Here is a 17,885-nt window from a genome sequence, read left to right on the forward strand (position 1 = left end):
TGGGTGAGGGGGAGGGGTAATGGGAAAAGCTCATATACTGTAGATTTTCTCTCACTCTTTCTTTGTCAGTTTGTATGCATTTTACATTGTCATCCTGTTCTGTAGCTTTGTAACCGAGAAGAGCAGTGAAGGATATCTCATCTTCTCATCTGGGTGGAAATTTCCTTCCTTTAGCTCACACATGTCTGAAAAACAGTCAAACATTTAATTCCGCAGCAAAAAGTACTTTACGGCTCACAGATTTCCACTTTTGTCCCGTTTGTATCCAAGCCAACAACCGTTAACCCATATTATGGATCTTAATTCCTTCCTACAAGTGACTGGCAGACGGAACACGAATGGGAAGTTGCTTATTTCTCTCAAGCATCAGTTTGCATTGTTGTCTGGCACCTCTGTGAACTGCTGCTGGGTGATAATTGGAAAGACAGCCTCCCTCTGTAGCATCCTGCTGTCTGTACGGTGGCCGTTTCAACCAGAGGCCTAAGCTTCCTGCGTGCGAGCCTCCAGAGCCAACTCTGCGTGTGCCCATGAGGCAGCAAGACATCGGCTTCTGCCACATAGAACTGCTAATTACATGCACATTGTCCTAGCTCGTATGAACAGGGGCAGGCGGGCCGTGGGAGGCGGAGAGGGGAGAGTATCAGGAGGTGGAGAGTTGTGACAGGGGCCTGCCAGGAACAACTGCCTGGGGTCCCCCGGACACACACGCTGTCAGGACCTAGGCCCCCATGAGTTACAGGCAGCCAGAAATGTTCAGCTTTGTTGTGTGCTAATCCACAGAACGGTAAAAGAGCTTTAGTGGTGTATACACTCTTTTTGATTTTTTTGGTCCTTCAGTTTTCAGCAAACAAACACATGGGGAAAACTATGGCCAGATGTCGCCACAGTGTGTGTAGAATGATTTGTTTGTAATTCTAAAAGCTCACATTCCATGTGAACTGCTAAAGCCCCGCAGACATCATTGGTTATGCCGAACCTGAGGTGTTTTTTTAAACCGAGTTGATCTTTGACCTGGCTCTGATGTCAGAATTTGCAACATTTGATGTCGAGCCCTGGGACACAAACATTCCTACAGAATTTCTCACTCTCCTTTTCAATTACTCACGCCTAGCAGGCAAAACGATGGTTAGAGCTACGTGCTCCCTACGTAATGCCACTCATTATGGACCAGAAACAATGGGAATGAAAGTGAATGGAGAAACTCCAACAACAACATCCACGTGTTTTCTTTCCAGGGGTAGGAAGTGCACAATTAAGATTGGCTAAGTTCTAAAATAAGAAGGGTTTTATAATGTGGAAGTGGTTGATATGGTTGATCTTTTTCAGAGAATGGGATGAGGACTGGATGGGTGGGAGGTGGGATCTATCTGGTGCCCTTCCGCTCCTCGTGCCTCTATCAGGATTAGGCTATAAACAGTTCCATATGCGGGGCTAACCCTGACGCTACAATGTAAGACTTTTTCCATCTGTATGACTGGAAGATTGATGATCCAAATTACTAGGGAGTTATCATGGACCAGAATACTCAAAAGAGCTGAGAGAAGCGGCCAGCTGCTGGCTCTTCTGCCTCGATTTTTCCTTCGGCCGGAATTTCATCTGCATACAGGGAGATGGAGAAGTAATGTTCATGTGGTCAGATGCAAGTCTCTCAGAGCAGTTGATAAACTTTACACTCCTCCCGTGACCGTTCCCAGAGACTCGCTCAGGGGCTAGACCAATATCCATCCAGAGGCATAAGGTTTTTTGTGACTGGATGATTATAGGCTACTCGCGTAGACGTCTTAGCAAGAGTCTAATGTTCTCACTCATCTCAGCATCCTTTAATCTAATCAAACCAGAAACCAAAAGCAACACCCATAAAAAACAAAAATCAAATTTTCACCTTAACATCTCCAACTGTGACCTCATAGACAGTCTCAAACATACTGCAAAGCCGTCACTCATTATTAAGATTCTCCCCGGCCAAACAGTCCTGGCCGGTCTGCATTTGTGGTTCAGTAATAATCAGTAATTAACACCAACCTCTGAGATCAGCGTCCTGATTGAGTCCAGCATATGTGGGCCACATGCACTGACCTCCACCTCCTCCAGCCTGCTACTCAAGAGCTGTTTACATAGTGACGTCCTACCAGCATTCATCAGACTCTCTGTAGGGAGGCGTTAGGACATTTTGGACTGAACTTGTACTTTTTAGCTAGGAGCAACCGTTACTGATTGGCCATCCGAGAGCTATTTGTAGACATCACAGCCAGGACTGTAGACACTGCAGCCTTAGGTCTTTATGTGACTGCGGTCGACAGATCGGACCTTCTGCTGGCCAGCGTCCATCTCTCACAGCACTATGATTGTCTGATGGTCTGTTTTTTATTCTCCCTTGAAATTCCGTCCGACCAGAAATTGTTATTAATTATCAAACCTTTTGCTAAGACTATCACTTTCCTGCTTGGCTGGCCCCATGGTTTTTCCCCCACTGGCTTTTTTTGTTTCGTTTTTCAGGGAACCAAAATGATGCCAAATGCAACACAAGGGGGTTTCACAAATTTAAATCAAAGAAACAAAGTTTTGGGGGGAACAGAAAAGCGGTGTGTAGGACAAGCCATTGAAAAAAAAGCAAGATTTGAAATCCCCAGCAAAGCATTTTAATTAACCCGACTTGAAAAAGTGATTTTTGTTCGTGAGAGAATGGTTACAGGGCTGAGGGCTGAGGGCTGAGGGGTCTCTGTTGGTAGCAGTGAGAGGTTGGTTAAGAAAGCCTCACAGTTAAGAGAGGGTGAAGTCACACAAAGACTCAACAAGGCTGAACAATGACCTCCTTTTCTCACTCAGACTTTTGTCAACATGAGAAAATTAGAAATGCCGTGCATTATTAGGAGAACCCTGGAAGGAGGAGGTCGAATGCCAACCACTTTTTCATTGACAGGAGAGTTTAGCAGCTGTGTTGCTGTTTACTTTGAATTGGCTGGAAATGCCTTGAGTGGACCGGGCCCAAAGAAAACAATGTTTAGAACTGAACTGGCAGTGGGAACTCAATCCCTCAGCAAGCAAGCAGGCCGCCGTCTCACATGGGCACAGAGGCTCTGGCTATATCAGCCTGATATTATGTTTACAGCGGCTCCAATGTACAAAGGGAGAGAAAACAGATGAGAGAAAAGGGCTGAGCTGAGCAAACGCAACACTGTGTGGCGACTAAAATGACTAGACAAGGACTCCAGTCCATAAAACCGCAATTGTGCGCCACTGAAGCAAGAGTCTCGAAGCTGATTGAACCAGATCAGTTGGCCTACTCCAGGACACTGTATGAGGAGAACAGTGCTTTTGCAACTTTCTGTGGAAACTTCGACAGCGATTACCACCAAATGCAGCGCTTTAACAATGGCACTAGTGTTGCAAGGCATATGTGGAAACAGGAATTTGACGGGATTTCATAGGATGTTAAATGTGCCAATTCGCTGTTGGTGCTTTAAGTGTGGCTTATAAAAGGAGCCCCATTGGTCTGAAAGGGCTATATGCTTTTGATTATTGTTGGTGTGATCTACAGGACTGATTTCATTAATTTATGCCACCTGCCTGAATATGTGCAGTAAGCTGTGTGCTGCTACTGCTTTGGTCCAATGCAATGGTTTGGTCTCTCTCTCTCTCCCCGCCTTTTTCTTTCTCGAGTGAGGACTTGTTGTGTGGATTCTGGATGTGGCGGTGAGGTGAAGGAAGTGATTATCAACGGCAGCCTCAGCTTGTCAGGATGTATTATAGCTGGATTTGAACTATATCACCACTTTGTATCATCACTTTGAGAGGGGATCCTCCCTGCCTTACCATGCCTGCCCCAGGCGAGACTATAAATAACAACTAGGAACTGATGGGATGATTCATAATAAAAATAAATTATCTTAAAATTCTTGGACTGGTCTTGTTTAACTTGGATTGGCAAGTGATGCTAGGAACAGGCTTAGGTTTGAAGGGCCAGATCTTAAACATGACAACCATGAACTGCATGTCCTATCATCTGTCTGTCTAGCTTTCTGCCACATCTATTTAGCATAAAGTGACGACAGGGAATGATAGGGGGAAAGGAAGAAATGGGATCAGGAAATATTGCAGGCCAGGTCTGAACAAGCAGCACCTGTATAAGCACTACAGATCAATGTGTCGGAGCATGGGCACTAACTTCCAACTTCCAGTGGTCTTTGATCCCTTTTTCAAAGTAGAGAGGGAAATAGTCACAGTAAAAACGGAGGCCTTACAAACACATTTCCACATGTCACTTTGTCCAAGTTGAAAGAGGGGCCAGCACAAAATTGTTCTCTTCTTGTTTGAACTGCCAGTTCCACTCAGGTTCTCTGTAGACTGATGGGAGAACCACAGAGGGATATGGAGCTTCCAGAGACCAGAGCCCCTTGAGTAAAGCCCACCTGTCACACTGAAATAACAATGTCCTACCTTCTCTGCAAAGTGGCTCTAATAACTAAGCTATCCCCAAAAGCATGGCTTTGAGTAATGAATGTGACTGGATGTTGGATGTTCACTGAATGCAAACTCCAAAGAGAGGAGAAATAATTTGTGTAGATTACGGCCATGCACATGAAAAAAAAAAGTTCTCACAATTATGTAAAAGCTCCAACAAAAATGAGTGAAAACTATGACAGACAGAGTTGTTATGCTTCCAATAGTCCGGGTCAAAGTGTTGACTAGACGAGTACAGTGTTTCAAGTCCATGGTCATGTAATACTAAAGAGTCACAGCTGCATATTGACCTCAAATGCAGGATAGAAAACAATTCCAGGAGTTGCTATTGCAAGGCTCTATGTTGCCAAGCACTTTGCTCTGAACCTGCTATGCTAGCCTGTGTAGTGGGTCAGTGAAGGAGTGTAGGACTACAGCTATAACACACATATTAAAGAGTGAAACTAGCCCGCCTACTCTCAGTTGTTGACAAACCACAGCAATTAGACTACCGCACTTATTAGGGAGGCCACAGAAACACAGGCACCACAAACAGGTCAGTTAGCAGTGGTGATCAATGACAGATCGGCTCCTTGTCTAGGACAAACTACAGTAGGATAGTGTATCATTGATGTATATGGATGGTGAACGAGCATGTTTTGTGGTTTGAATGCTAGTGCTTAACAAGCTTAACAAGCAAACTTGAGGCGTAGTGATACCATGTAGGCTACACAAAGTTCAGACTTGTGTCCTTGGTAGTTCTGACGTGCCAACGCTATCTCATGACCAGTTCATATTTTCAGAGGTGGAAATTTGTACAAATTTGTACAATTTGTCTAAAACCCAGTACAGGTAGGTTTTAGGGGCGAGGTTAGGATGAGGTCATTCATACAAGTTCATACGAAATCGGGCAATCGTAAAATAGGTATGATTTTGCAAAAATCTCACAAATTCGTTCGATTGAGGTCATACAAATTCGTACAAATAAGCCACCTCGTAAAATACATATGAAGTGTCATGAGATCAGGTTGGACTTGCCAAATTCAGCTCAGGAGAACAAACTCCCAAGGATGGGAGGACGCAAATCCAGTAATTCAGCATCACTCATTGACATACTCTGGTTATCTCTGTATGGATATTTTAGGCAACAATAAAAATTAAATATGTTATAAAACACCACTCTGCCTCTTTTAGTTCTCATTTAAACATATGTAACATATGTAAACATATTAATAGCCTCGCAAATGTGGTTTAGGCAACGTGTACATTGATTATCTTCACTGCATGTATATTTATAACAAAATGAAATATAAAACACAACTCTGCCTCTTTTAATTTACATTTGTAAAATATGAAACATATTAATGTGTGGTTCAGGCAATAAGTGCATATGTACTCTGATTATCTTCACTTTAAATTAAATATGACATAAAACCCAACCATGTCTCTTTTTGTTAAATGTCAGTTTTAATTACCAATAGCCATTATAAAAGTAAAAGTAAAATTTATTAGAAGCTATACAATAAGAAATAAAGCAAACAATTCAGTCAAATGTACAAAGTCAGCACTCTAGTAGGCTACAACGGTAAAGTTACATGAATAAATATATAAACTTCACTTTGCCCTCAGCCAAAACGCCATGATGATTGCTGGTTGGTGCAAGATGCATTCTGGGATTCCTGGTTGTCTTAAGTCTGCACAAGTCACCTCTCGATGCATCCTCGATAAAAGGAGCAAATCAAGAACACATCCAGGGATTTGAACTGTACTTGGTTAGATGTGAACATTGAATTGGAACTGTACTTGGGCAGTACTGTCCTCAAGAATACAAAAAAAGGATATTGAGAAACGGGAAATTATACCAGCTGTACTGGTACTCCAATGTGACCAACGCCAAGCAGCATAAAACCAGCATGGAAATTCATTCTGGTCTAAGATTGTCTTTATAGCAGGTAAACCATAAGATACTGACATTAGAATTCAATGACATAACGTCTTATATCAAGTTAAAAGATATAAGATGTCGATTTCCTAGCAATATAATCGGAGACACGGCTGTTTAAGACATCTATCAGCACAATACAAACACATAAAAGATGTTTTAATGTCCTCATTCTCCTAACTGCCTTTCTTTGCATGTCTACAAGATATTTTATCACCCTCCACCATCCACAGCTCCACCTATTTTTTAATGAATCCTGGCCTCTAGTTTTGTTCCCTGTGGTTAACTTGCACTCACAGGGATTGCAGTCTGGATATCTGTTCAATTTATCTTCTTTGTTATTACTGCACCTTTTTTATTTAACATATTAATTATTGAATTTATATTGTTGTAAGTTTCTTAAAGTAAAACGGACCTGCTCAGTTACCTGATTCGTTGCTCTCTGCACTCTGAGGATGGACGCATGATTGCCATGAATTTTGCTTAGAAGAATATACCACTCACACTACTGTTATTCCTCCATTTAAGACAGCCAAACATAAAACACCTCAGAGAACCATATATTTAAGGCATGAATTGACTTCTATAGAAATTACCTTTTACAATTTTTGCTGTTTATTCTTGCAAAAAAACTCATTTTACAGTATTTTACAGTAAATGTATGTATGATGTGTTGTAAAACCATTTACAGTTTTATCAACATTATAATATAACTTACTTTTAACATGTTTCTGTAAAAACTAACAACATATTTTTACACTGTAGAGAACTACAATACATTTTATGACTCTTTAACTGCTCAGGAGCTCGTGGCCATCACAGCTCAATCTTCTATTACATACCGGATCCCCCACATGATGACATCAGTGATTTAGTGTTGCAGCCTGGTCAAGGTTACAGTCATGTTAATTGCACTTGGCCCAACCACTGTGAGTGTGGTCTGTAAATGCGATACTGCCCATAAATTCATAAAATAGAGTCAGAGGCAATGACTATTTCTGGGGTCCACCATCACTCCAAATCCTGTAAATGATAAATCAGTGACAAACCCAGAGACAGCTGCACAGCAAGAGAACGTACTTACAAATTTTGAATAAAAATTCTGAAAAAAAGTCTTGCCACAAAATGACATGATGACTAATGATCTTCAAATATTTGAGGTTAATTGTGAACCATCAATTTATTTTCTCAACTATGCAAAGTCTCTGTTTATGTGTAAGTTTAGTAGAAGTAGTTTTGATAGGTGCTGTACAGAAAAGGTGTGGCAACGTGTCAGATGGCCAGAGTTGAATTGGATGTTTGTGGCTTTATACTGTATGACTTTGGGAAAATTCTTGACTTCATTATATGTTTGACTTCAAAATTTTAAGCAATGAATGTACAGGCCAGTACAGATATCGCACCATTTACAGCACAGGCAATTCATTTTTATGGGGGGAAAAAATGCTTTGTCGCATCACATATAATGTATATGTGTATGTAGTCAAGTCACCTTTATTTATACATCGCTTTTTACAATGCAGATTTTTTTTCTCTAAATCAGTATCACATTTATAACAGGAAAATAATACAACAAAGTTTGTTTCAGCTGTACAGCTGCTCTCAAAGAAAATAGTGTCATTGTCAAGCTTAAGTTCAGTATTGATTCATTTCGGGTTGTAAAAATAATAATTTATTCGTTTATTTAGTTAATTTATTTATACAGTAGCCCTGGTGAAATCTGGTGTCATTGTTCAGCTCAGTTCAGATCAATAATTTTGTTAAGTAAGCCAGAGGTGAAAGTGGCAAGGTGCTCCAAGTGACAGAATGGAGGGAAATGTTGCATCTTTCTGTGTTTTCACTGTTATACAGTAGGGGGCACTAATATGCATATTCTGAAAGATAAGATAATCTCTGGATTAAAACACATGTGAAGAAAATGCAGAAACAAGTGATCTAGTGTTGCCAAGTCCACCGTTTTCCTGTGGAATTGTGCTACTTTTACACTCTAACTGCGGGCTGTTTTTATGTCCTGTGTTGAAACAACTGCAATTATATCATATTTGGCCCCAGGAATGTGAATTTTAGCAGGGGAACCCCCAAAAAAACAACAAAACAAAAAAAAACACAGATTTTACCCCCAAGAACTTAAAAAAATAAATAAAATTATGGAGGCATGGAAAGAGAACTTGCTTTATTACTGGGGAGCTAAACCATTTAGTGCTTTATAAGTAATAAGCAAGATAATAGCGTATTAAGCTTATCAGAAATGTAATAAATGTAACATTTATATTAATAAACATACTTCAAAGGATGACTGGAAAGTTATGGCTAAATTATGGCCATTAAAAGACAAACAACACCACATTTTTTGGCTGGGTCTACAACCTACTCCCAGGTACAACAACTTTGAATTATAATTTGTATTAATTTAAAGATTTTATTACCTTCAATATCAATATTAAAGGGAAAATAAAATCAAACAATTTGAGTGATGAATGAGGATCAACCTCTGCTTGAAAAGTTTGCCCCAACACAGGACGTGTACTGAAAGGTTCTCTTTCACATTCATATGTTCTTTCCCTCTAGAATGTCAAATAAAAAAATGTAAGTCCATAAGTAAATCCCCATTTCCCATCAGCTTAGGTGTTTATTGATATTTTGAATTGAGGTTAGGAATGTCTGTGACTTTTATCCTATTGAATGCATGTGCTATTATTATATTAGTATTATTATTACAATAAATTTCCTAAAACCCCCCACATTATTTAGGGTCTACCTCATAATACACGTCTGAAGAAAAGAAAACGCTGGGATTAAGAGGCCAAGTTTCTTTTGATTAGTGTGGCAGATCTAAAGGCAGGAGCAGAGACTCGGCAAGAGTGAATGGATAGAGGTCAATGGCTAATAGCAAACACCCCTGACTGGGGCTGAGCAGGGGGCCAACGAGAGGGACTCAGTGAGAGTCTGAACTAAGCTGATATAATGTGAGGGGGGCTTTCTGCAAGGTCTCAGCCAGACCTCCACTGAGCCAATGAGTCTTCCTGCTCTTCCTGCGCTTTCACTGTGCATCTCACAAGCTTCTTGATCACAGCTGAGCTCATTTAAAGCTCCTGCTTCTCTGTATTTCCTCTCCTTTATCTCAATCTACACATCTTACTGAAGACTTCCCGGCCGGCTAGCACAGGTGATTCTCATTATGTGGCTTTGAAGTGGGAGTGGCACGAGAGAGTAGACGGTGGATCAATGATAAGCCTCCGTTCTTCTTCCATGAACCTATTCCCAATGATCCCCATTACTGGTGTGGCCCAGTATGGGGCGGAGGGGAAGGGGGGCTCAAACATGGCCCTGCTGCTTTCCTTTAAGACCTCTCCATGATAATGGATAGAAAGTCTGCACAGAATGAAAATGCATCTGTTGAACAATGACAAATTGGTCCCTTAATTATGAATAAAGCAGCAGGCATGGTAACCATGTGAAAGATCTCAAAAAAAGTTCAAGAGGTTGAGCGAGTTCGGTACTGGTGCTCAAGGAAGCCAACATTCCTGCTCTAGATTCTATGGCAACGTGGTTCTGTAAAGGCCATTCACATGGACAGTTCCTTGCAGGGCTTGACATTATTTTTTGCTCACTAGCCACTGTGGCTAGTGGTTTCCAAAGTTTCTAGCCATTCTGCATTTTCACTTCATGGCCACAATTTTGACATCAATAACATGGGGAAAAACTGTCATTTAGATAATTTTAATATCTGACATGATCCAGCAAAATGAGTCACAATGACCCAAATTTCAAAATTGAGATGTGTGTATGAGTTACATGTCTTTTCATCTACCCCTAACTGACACTTATTATGAAAACACGTTAGATACTTTATTTTCACTTTTCTAACATTTTCTTATTTTTTATTGAAATTAAATGCCTTTCCGATTTGATATGTGATGGGAAAAGGGAGAAGAGCAAGTTTGGCAAAATGCGGATTCAAACCTCGATTTGCGTCAAAATGTTCTGATATGCGTCTTACCCCTACACTATTACCACTCTTAATGAGTCAGTGGTTTCCGTAATTTTGTATGTCCTAACCAGACGTTTGGTAAACAATGCTAAACAGTATTGCACTATATTTCTGAGGAGTTATGCTAGGTTGCTTATACAGAGTGCTGCTAGTCTGACAGAAGGATGGCTGGACCAAACGCGTGCCAGTCTGTCGAAACAGGGCTTACTATTGACAAACGCACCCCTTTCTAATGTTTGATACCTGTCAAGCACCCCCACCACCTTATTTTCCTTAAACATCACATTTTTAATAGCAATAACTAAATACAAATATCCTCTGTATATAATAAAAAAATCAACATTTCAGTTGTAAATATATATATACAGCATAGAGTTAGGGGGGTTCGGGGGCATGCTCCCCCAATATTTTTTTTTAATTTTCTGATCTACATATGAGCATTCTAAGACATTTGAAAGCCAAAAAAATGATGAGAAATAGCTTTAAAACTAAGTCAGTGGGCAGTAAATTATTTGTCAATTCCTGCTCTCTCCTCATCTCCATCACTCTTTATTTTGCCCTGTCTCTTCCCCTCCTAATGCATTCAAAAAAAACATAGGATAAATTTATAGTTAGAATATTTTTTTATCTGAAGAAAACATATTCATTAATGTTTCTTGTCCTCTCACATTGACAGTATAGTTAATTACCACATTAAATCACATTATAAATTAAACAAAAGTTTATTAGTTTGCCTGATTATTTTTATCGGTAGTTTAACATTTTAATCCTAAAACAGCTGCCAAATATGAAATGCTTAGTTTAGCTACCACACCATACCTGGAGGAGTAGGAATAGGAATATAGTGTGGCCCCTTTAAGCTATGCGCGTTCCCCATTGAACTGCCGGTATTTTGTGTGTGTGCGCCGAACTATGCTGTGATTCACGTAAACAGTGAGAGAAACACAGACTCGAGAGTCTACATGATCTCATTTCATTATAGCAGCGCCACTATCACCATGGCGACTTCACTCCAATAATCGCAACTAATCATAATGCCTCGAAATAGCAAAGGTACGAAATATTAATAATAAAATATATATGAAATAACTAAAAAATCATGTTGGGGCGGGGGCTCACCCCCCAGCTGTTGGCGCCCTAGGCGACCGCCTAGTTTGCCTATGCCTAGAAACGGCACTGGTTCTCTGTATAACGTTACACTAGTCTGATGTGCAAAACCGTTTTGCTTGCTACTGCTAAGGTTTAGTCGCATACAATAGTCCACAAACCGAATCATGTCCTCATAAACTGCGAGTAAACACACACAAATGTTGACAGGCCACTAAATACAGTCCAAACCACAGACGGACGTCCTGCTGTTGCCATTTCTCCTGTTCAATTTATTTCAGCCTCCGAATGATTCTGGATCATTATCTGTATTAGCTGAGATCGATAGCCATGGGTTCCTCCACGCTTGAGGACGTCACCGCTTTGTGTGCGCTCATCATTCTTAAGCTCCGCCCACACGATACGCCTCCAGGCGCTCGTTTTTTCCCGGAAAGACTCGGTACAGCCCATATTTCTTTTATAAATATAATAAAACTAAAGACTTTTCGGAGATATGAAGGATGCAATACTACTCTATAGGTACTCGAGATTGACATGAGATTGACTGAAACTGAGTGTCCCCCCCCCCTTTAAGATGGCATATGGAACGTCATTTAGGTTTAAAATCAGTAGAGGTATACGACAAGGCTGTCCCATTTCACTGTTTTTTTTTTTTACTTGTAACCCAAACCATGGCCATACATATTAAAGGGGATACATTTCGTTATATTAGACTTTTGGAGAAAGAGTTAAAATACTCTTAGTTAGCGGAAGACACTGAAATAAAAAAAGCTATTGGATGCTTTCATATTTTTTCATCTGGTTTATGTTTTAACATTTTAAAAAAAAAAGATTCCTTTTGAAAACATTTTATCATAATGACATACTTTTCCAGTAAAGGAAATGGTAGATTATTTAGGTATTAAGATTTGTCTAAAAGAGATCAAAGATCTCTAAAGATCAAAAATTTTACACCAATTCTTAGGAAAATTAAACAAAAACTGAACTCATGGTTAATGAGAGATCTATCATCACAAGGAAGAATATTTTTATTCAAAACTGAAGAGGGTTGTCACGCTTGGTGTATCAGCTCTTGCATTAGACGTTCCACAACGTCATAAATGAGGTGGATACTGTTTTGTTCAATTTCTTTTTTATTTGGAAGAACAGACCACATTTACACACAAAAAAACAAAAACAAAAAACAGTTCTATTAAATCCATTTGAAGATGGTGGTCTAAATGTACTTGCCTTTAATAATGCTAATTGTGTATTTAAGAACAAATGGATAAATAATTATATGAACTCTAAAGGCAAAATTTGGAACTCATCCCTGAGTTCATGTTTGATAAGCTGGGGGGGGGGGGGGGGGGTAGAATTTGTTTAGGTGTAATTCTGATGTAAACAATGTTCTGATAAAGCTTTCTTCGTTTAATAAACAGTTTTTTTATGGATGCTCATCTTCAAGCATAACTTTTCTCCACACACATCTGTAATTTGGAACAACAAATATATTATGTTTAAAAATAAATCTTTATTTTATAGAAACTTGTACAACAATGGTATTATTTTGGTCAGACAGTTATTTAAGAATAATAGGCGTCTTTTTATTTACTGCGAATTCCTTAATTATTATAAGATCCCTGTAACTCCTAAATATCTTCCGTCTATCCCCGTATATACTACTAATCAATTAAGTATTAATGGTGTGAAAAATTGTAGATACAAAATTTTATAGCTTTTATATTAAAGAATTATGTAGAACCTTATTATTGCTAAAATGCAAACTTTTTGCACCTCAATGTATAATTAGATTGAATGGAAAGAGGTCTGGAGTTTACCCAGTAAATACTGTCTCACCAATAAAATTAAAGAAATTACATTGAATTGTTGAATCCTTTTCATTTTGGAATGGTTTGTAAGTTTTCCCCTGTATAGTTTTTTTTTCTTCTTTCGTTTGTTTCCTTTTGATGCTATTATGAATATAATAGATAATAATACACTGTCCTCTGTATGTGTATGTTGTTCTTGTTATGCAATACAAATATAACTTTAAAAAAATGCTCAGAAGTGATGAGAGGAGTCGAGAAAAGCAATGTTCCATCCAGTGAATATTAGTTTCTGTTCCTCTCAATTCCGATCTCGTTTTAACTCCTCACGGTGGCCGATTACCTGTCGAGAAGAAACCAGGCAATGTCGGCGTCCTTTTTAAAATCGTTGCTCCTCATGAGCACCACTCCAATATTCACTTTTGTCTTGTTGATTTGCCTGTTGCGTTGCCGTCTTAATTCTTTTTTCCGCTTTCTTGGCGACTCTGATACATATCCTTGAGAATAAGTGCGATCCTCCATCAGCACCAGACTTTCAAAAAGGCTTTCAGGTTTTCATATAGCAGTCTCAAGCAATCCCTCTCTTCACATTCGACATGGTGCCATCGAGTGTTAAAACACGAAAGGCGAAGCTTGAATATACGGGTATGTCCCTCTTTGGCTAATTTCAAATTGGAGGGGCAACATGGCGACCGGTATTCGAACCCCGTATTTTCAATGGCATATTATAAACTTACGAGAATACTTTATTACTTGAAAGAAGTAAATATACATTAATGAGCACATATATATTTGAAAGAATTAAGTGTTTTAGCTAAGAATAAACTAAAAAAGCTTCACAGTGTAGCTTTAAGCAAAGTGCAGTGTTCACGCTAGCAGCTCATGCGTTTCTGTTCAGAATACTGCGCTTCATCATTGCACGAGCTGTGAGTTAAACGCGCATTTTTAAATTAATCCTGACTAGTGCAACTTTGTAGCCTACACATTTGTTTCTTAGATGTAGTATTAGTTCTTACTTTGCTAAAAATATATATCATTTCTGATTATAGCATATATTTCTGCCCACCCAATTAGACTAGTAAATTAATGATAAAAAAACCCACTAAGGCTTGATCAAGGGCCCGGCCCAACCTGGCCTAATGATAGTGACAGAAAAATCTCGGCCTGACCCGGCCCGGCCCGTGGGTCGGTTCGGGACAGGTCCGAGCTCGGGCTTGGGCAGAGAATCCAAACTCCACTCAATCCCACACAGAAATTCAAGCCCTGTAATACCAATAATATTTATCCAGAGCAAAAGAAACGCATGAGTGATGGGCTATGAGTCATTCATGTTCAGATGGTCTAAACCATTTTCAATGTTGTTTTAATTCTTTGGCTATACAAAATGTATAAAGCTATCTGATTTGAATTGAGTGAGGGGAGGCAGGTGTGTGTGTCAACCCGCTGTCGGATAGATGAGAGAGCGAGAAAGTTTAGCTGGTATCATGTATCTCTATTCTGCAGGAAATTAATATTGGAAGCATTACAGATATGTCAGTATCGACATTTTGACAACAATCAATAATACATTGCACTTAGTTTATTATTTCAGATGTCTTTTTAAAAGACTAGAATTGAAAAAAAATTATACATTACATATTAAATTCAACCCACCAAAGTGCCAAGTAGGAGTGACTGTGTTACATGCCACTGCTGAAATACACATGCATTTGGTGTGTGCTAATGTCAAACCCTGACTCCTTGATCAGTAATTTAGACATAAGGTACTGTCTTCTCATTTACATCTGGGGTTTGGAAACAGGTCGATCTGGGGAGCACAGACAAAGACACAAAAAAACACAGTCAGTGAAGCTGAAATGGTCCCAGTCGAGGGTATTACAGGCATTTAGCGCTGCCAGGGAAAGTATTTGTTTGAAGCCTCTACGTTTTGGTTTGCTGCTCTTTATATCCGGCACGATTTATCGCTGTTTTGATTGCCCTTTCTGTTATCGGACCGGCAGTGTTTTCACTGGCCGTGAGGAATGTGAGCAGGAATGTGTTGATGTTACTGTAAAGCCCAACACGCATCTCCTACTCAGCACCTCCATCTCAGGCCGATAACAGCCTCTATCAGATTGGAAAGAATGTAACTGGCACAACCCGCCAGATGTCTTGCTGTAGCCCATAAGAGTTAGGAGGCCCCTAATACACATGCTCAAGGAGCTATTACAAATATTTGAGTGATACAGAAACTCAAGTAAATCAAACCATCAAATGGGACCTTGTCCCAAATTCAAGACTGCAGGGAATGATTAGATCTGCATGTGGACTGCTCAGCTGACTCAAATGCATTCGGTCAAGTAAGCTTTAAGATAAACACTTAACTGACTGGACTGATATTGAACATGTGATGTTGGGTGGGATAGAGTGTGCTGCACCTGCAATAATCTTGGCCCCATCAAGGCACCTTTATTTAAATAGTGTTTTTTACAATACATGTTGTTTTAAAACAGCATTACAATTATAACAGTGAAATATAAAAATATAAAATAATGCAACACAATTTGTTTCGGCTGTGCAGCTGTTTTGGAGAAAACAATGACGTCATTGTCCAGCTCAGCTCAATTTTCATACAATGGTATCAATGCAGACAGATCAGTGATATAGTTGAATATTTAGGGTCCCCTAAGTAAGCCAAAAGCCAAAGGCAACAGAGTTGATGGTGGCAATGAACAAAAACTCCATCAGGTGACAAAATGGAGCCAGTCGGAAGCCAGTTCTTCTCTGTATAGTGAACATACAGTGTATGATTATGATTCAGGCAATATTTTAGGTCAGACGTCAGATTGGATCGGAATATTCTGAATATTTGTCCAGTTCCAGTTCAGTCATCACACCAGAGATGATTTGTTGAGTATCTGTTCCACTGGCTGTGGTGTCGATGAGGACTTCACAGGGGGGAGCCTATACACAATCTCTGCTGACACGTCAGGGAAGTGTTGTGGTCGTGTCTATGCGCAGGTCCACCATCTGATCTGGATCCTGCCCAGATCCGGCTAGTCTCAGCCTTTAGACGTCACACCCACGGACCGTTAGCCGAACGTCTGATGCATAAGGCACACTTATCTGGAAACACTTCAGGATTTTAGAATTGGTCATCTGGTTGAATTCTAGGATGTCCACAAACCTTGTGTGTTGGGTCCTTTAATGTTCTGCCTAGAAAAAAATCTCTGCCAATTATACTCTGCCAAAAATACACAATCTCTGCCTTTTTTTCTGCGGTGCGCAGCCTCTTCTTCGTTCCTTTCTATAAGTGCATTACTAGTGGGTGGGTAGGTGGGCGGGTTTTTCACTGTTTGTTTGATGGCATCCTTCTGTCTAAACACCTGACAATAGAGTCTGCACACTAACACAAGTCCAATGCATCATGCGCATGGTAGGAGCACCGACGCTGCAACTACTATTCGACTGTCGGTCGATTTCATGGCCCAATGGAAAATTATGAAAAACAGGACATTTTCATCACTTTAAACAAACAGGCAGGATGGCCAGGACAGGACTTGAAAACAGAACGTTGGGTCACTCTAGACTTTACATTTTCAAACCCCTAAAATTGTTGCAGAACAAAACGAACTGTGACTGGTTGCATTACATGTCAGTCAAACATCCTTGTCCTATGCAGGTTGCCATCAGTCTGAAGGTCTGGCTACATGAGACTAGGATCTGGCTGACTACAGTTAACCTCAGGATAAACAGAAAGACTAATATTAGAGTAGATGCCATTATTCTTATGATGAAAACAAGTGCATCAGGTTTTATAGGAAGTGTCCCCATTGTCCTAGTTAATGCAGCCTAACAATCATTTAACTGATTTGAATAATAGAAATATGTCCTTTAACACAGTTTGTAGATAAGGGAAAAAGGAGGCTGGAACCGGCAAACATTTAAAAGACTTCAATCAAACAAAATGGACGACTGCCACGCACACACATAATAAAATGTAAACAAAACATAAAGTCCAGGCCTGGTCCTCTCTCATCCTTCACTAGTGTCATTCGTCCTTATATGCCTCAGGAGAGGACTAACCGGTGTGCCTCGCAGCTGACACTCATCTTCAATCACATACCGGGCTGGCTCGCTCCTCCCACATCTCTCGCTAGACTGTTTCGCCACACCCGAGACAGCGCCTACCCCCCAGGGGCCCGATCTACAGAGACACAGAGAGCGACAGGACTAGGGAGTGGGTCCTGGACACACTGCAGCTCATTCCTCAGCCAGCCGTGAGGCTCTTCATTGCGATGCCATGTGATGAGACTGGACGCTCGGTGGATGGCTCGATCCTCCTCCGCCCCTTGGCGGCCAGCGGTGGCTTCTCCAGTTGAGGGCAGTCGGCAGCAAGTCCCGCGCTCCCTGCTCCTCCCCATCATGGAGGATGGTAGCAGGCTCTCTCCCACTGGTCTTCACTCGTTCCAGAACCATCACCTCAAGCAGCGCGGATGAGAGAAGACTCATTAGCACCGCAATCTCCCTCAGCAGCAAGGGCTCTCCGACAGCATGTCCCTCCTTCCTTCCGGGCTTCGGCATCAATGTAACACAGTTTGTAGAAGAAGGAGAGAGG

The sequence above is a fragment of the Pseudorasbora parva genome, chromosome 11, assembly GCF_024679245.1.
Source record: "Pseudorasbora parva isolate DD20220531a chromosome 11, ASM2467924v1, whole genome shotgun sequence".
Taxonomy (NCBI): Eukaryota; Metazoa; Chordata; class Actinopteri; order Cypriniformes; family Gobionidae; genus Pseudorasbora; species Pseudorasbora parva.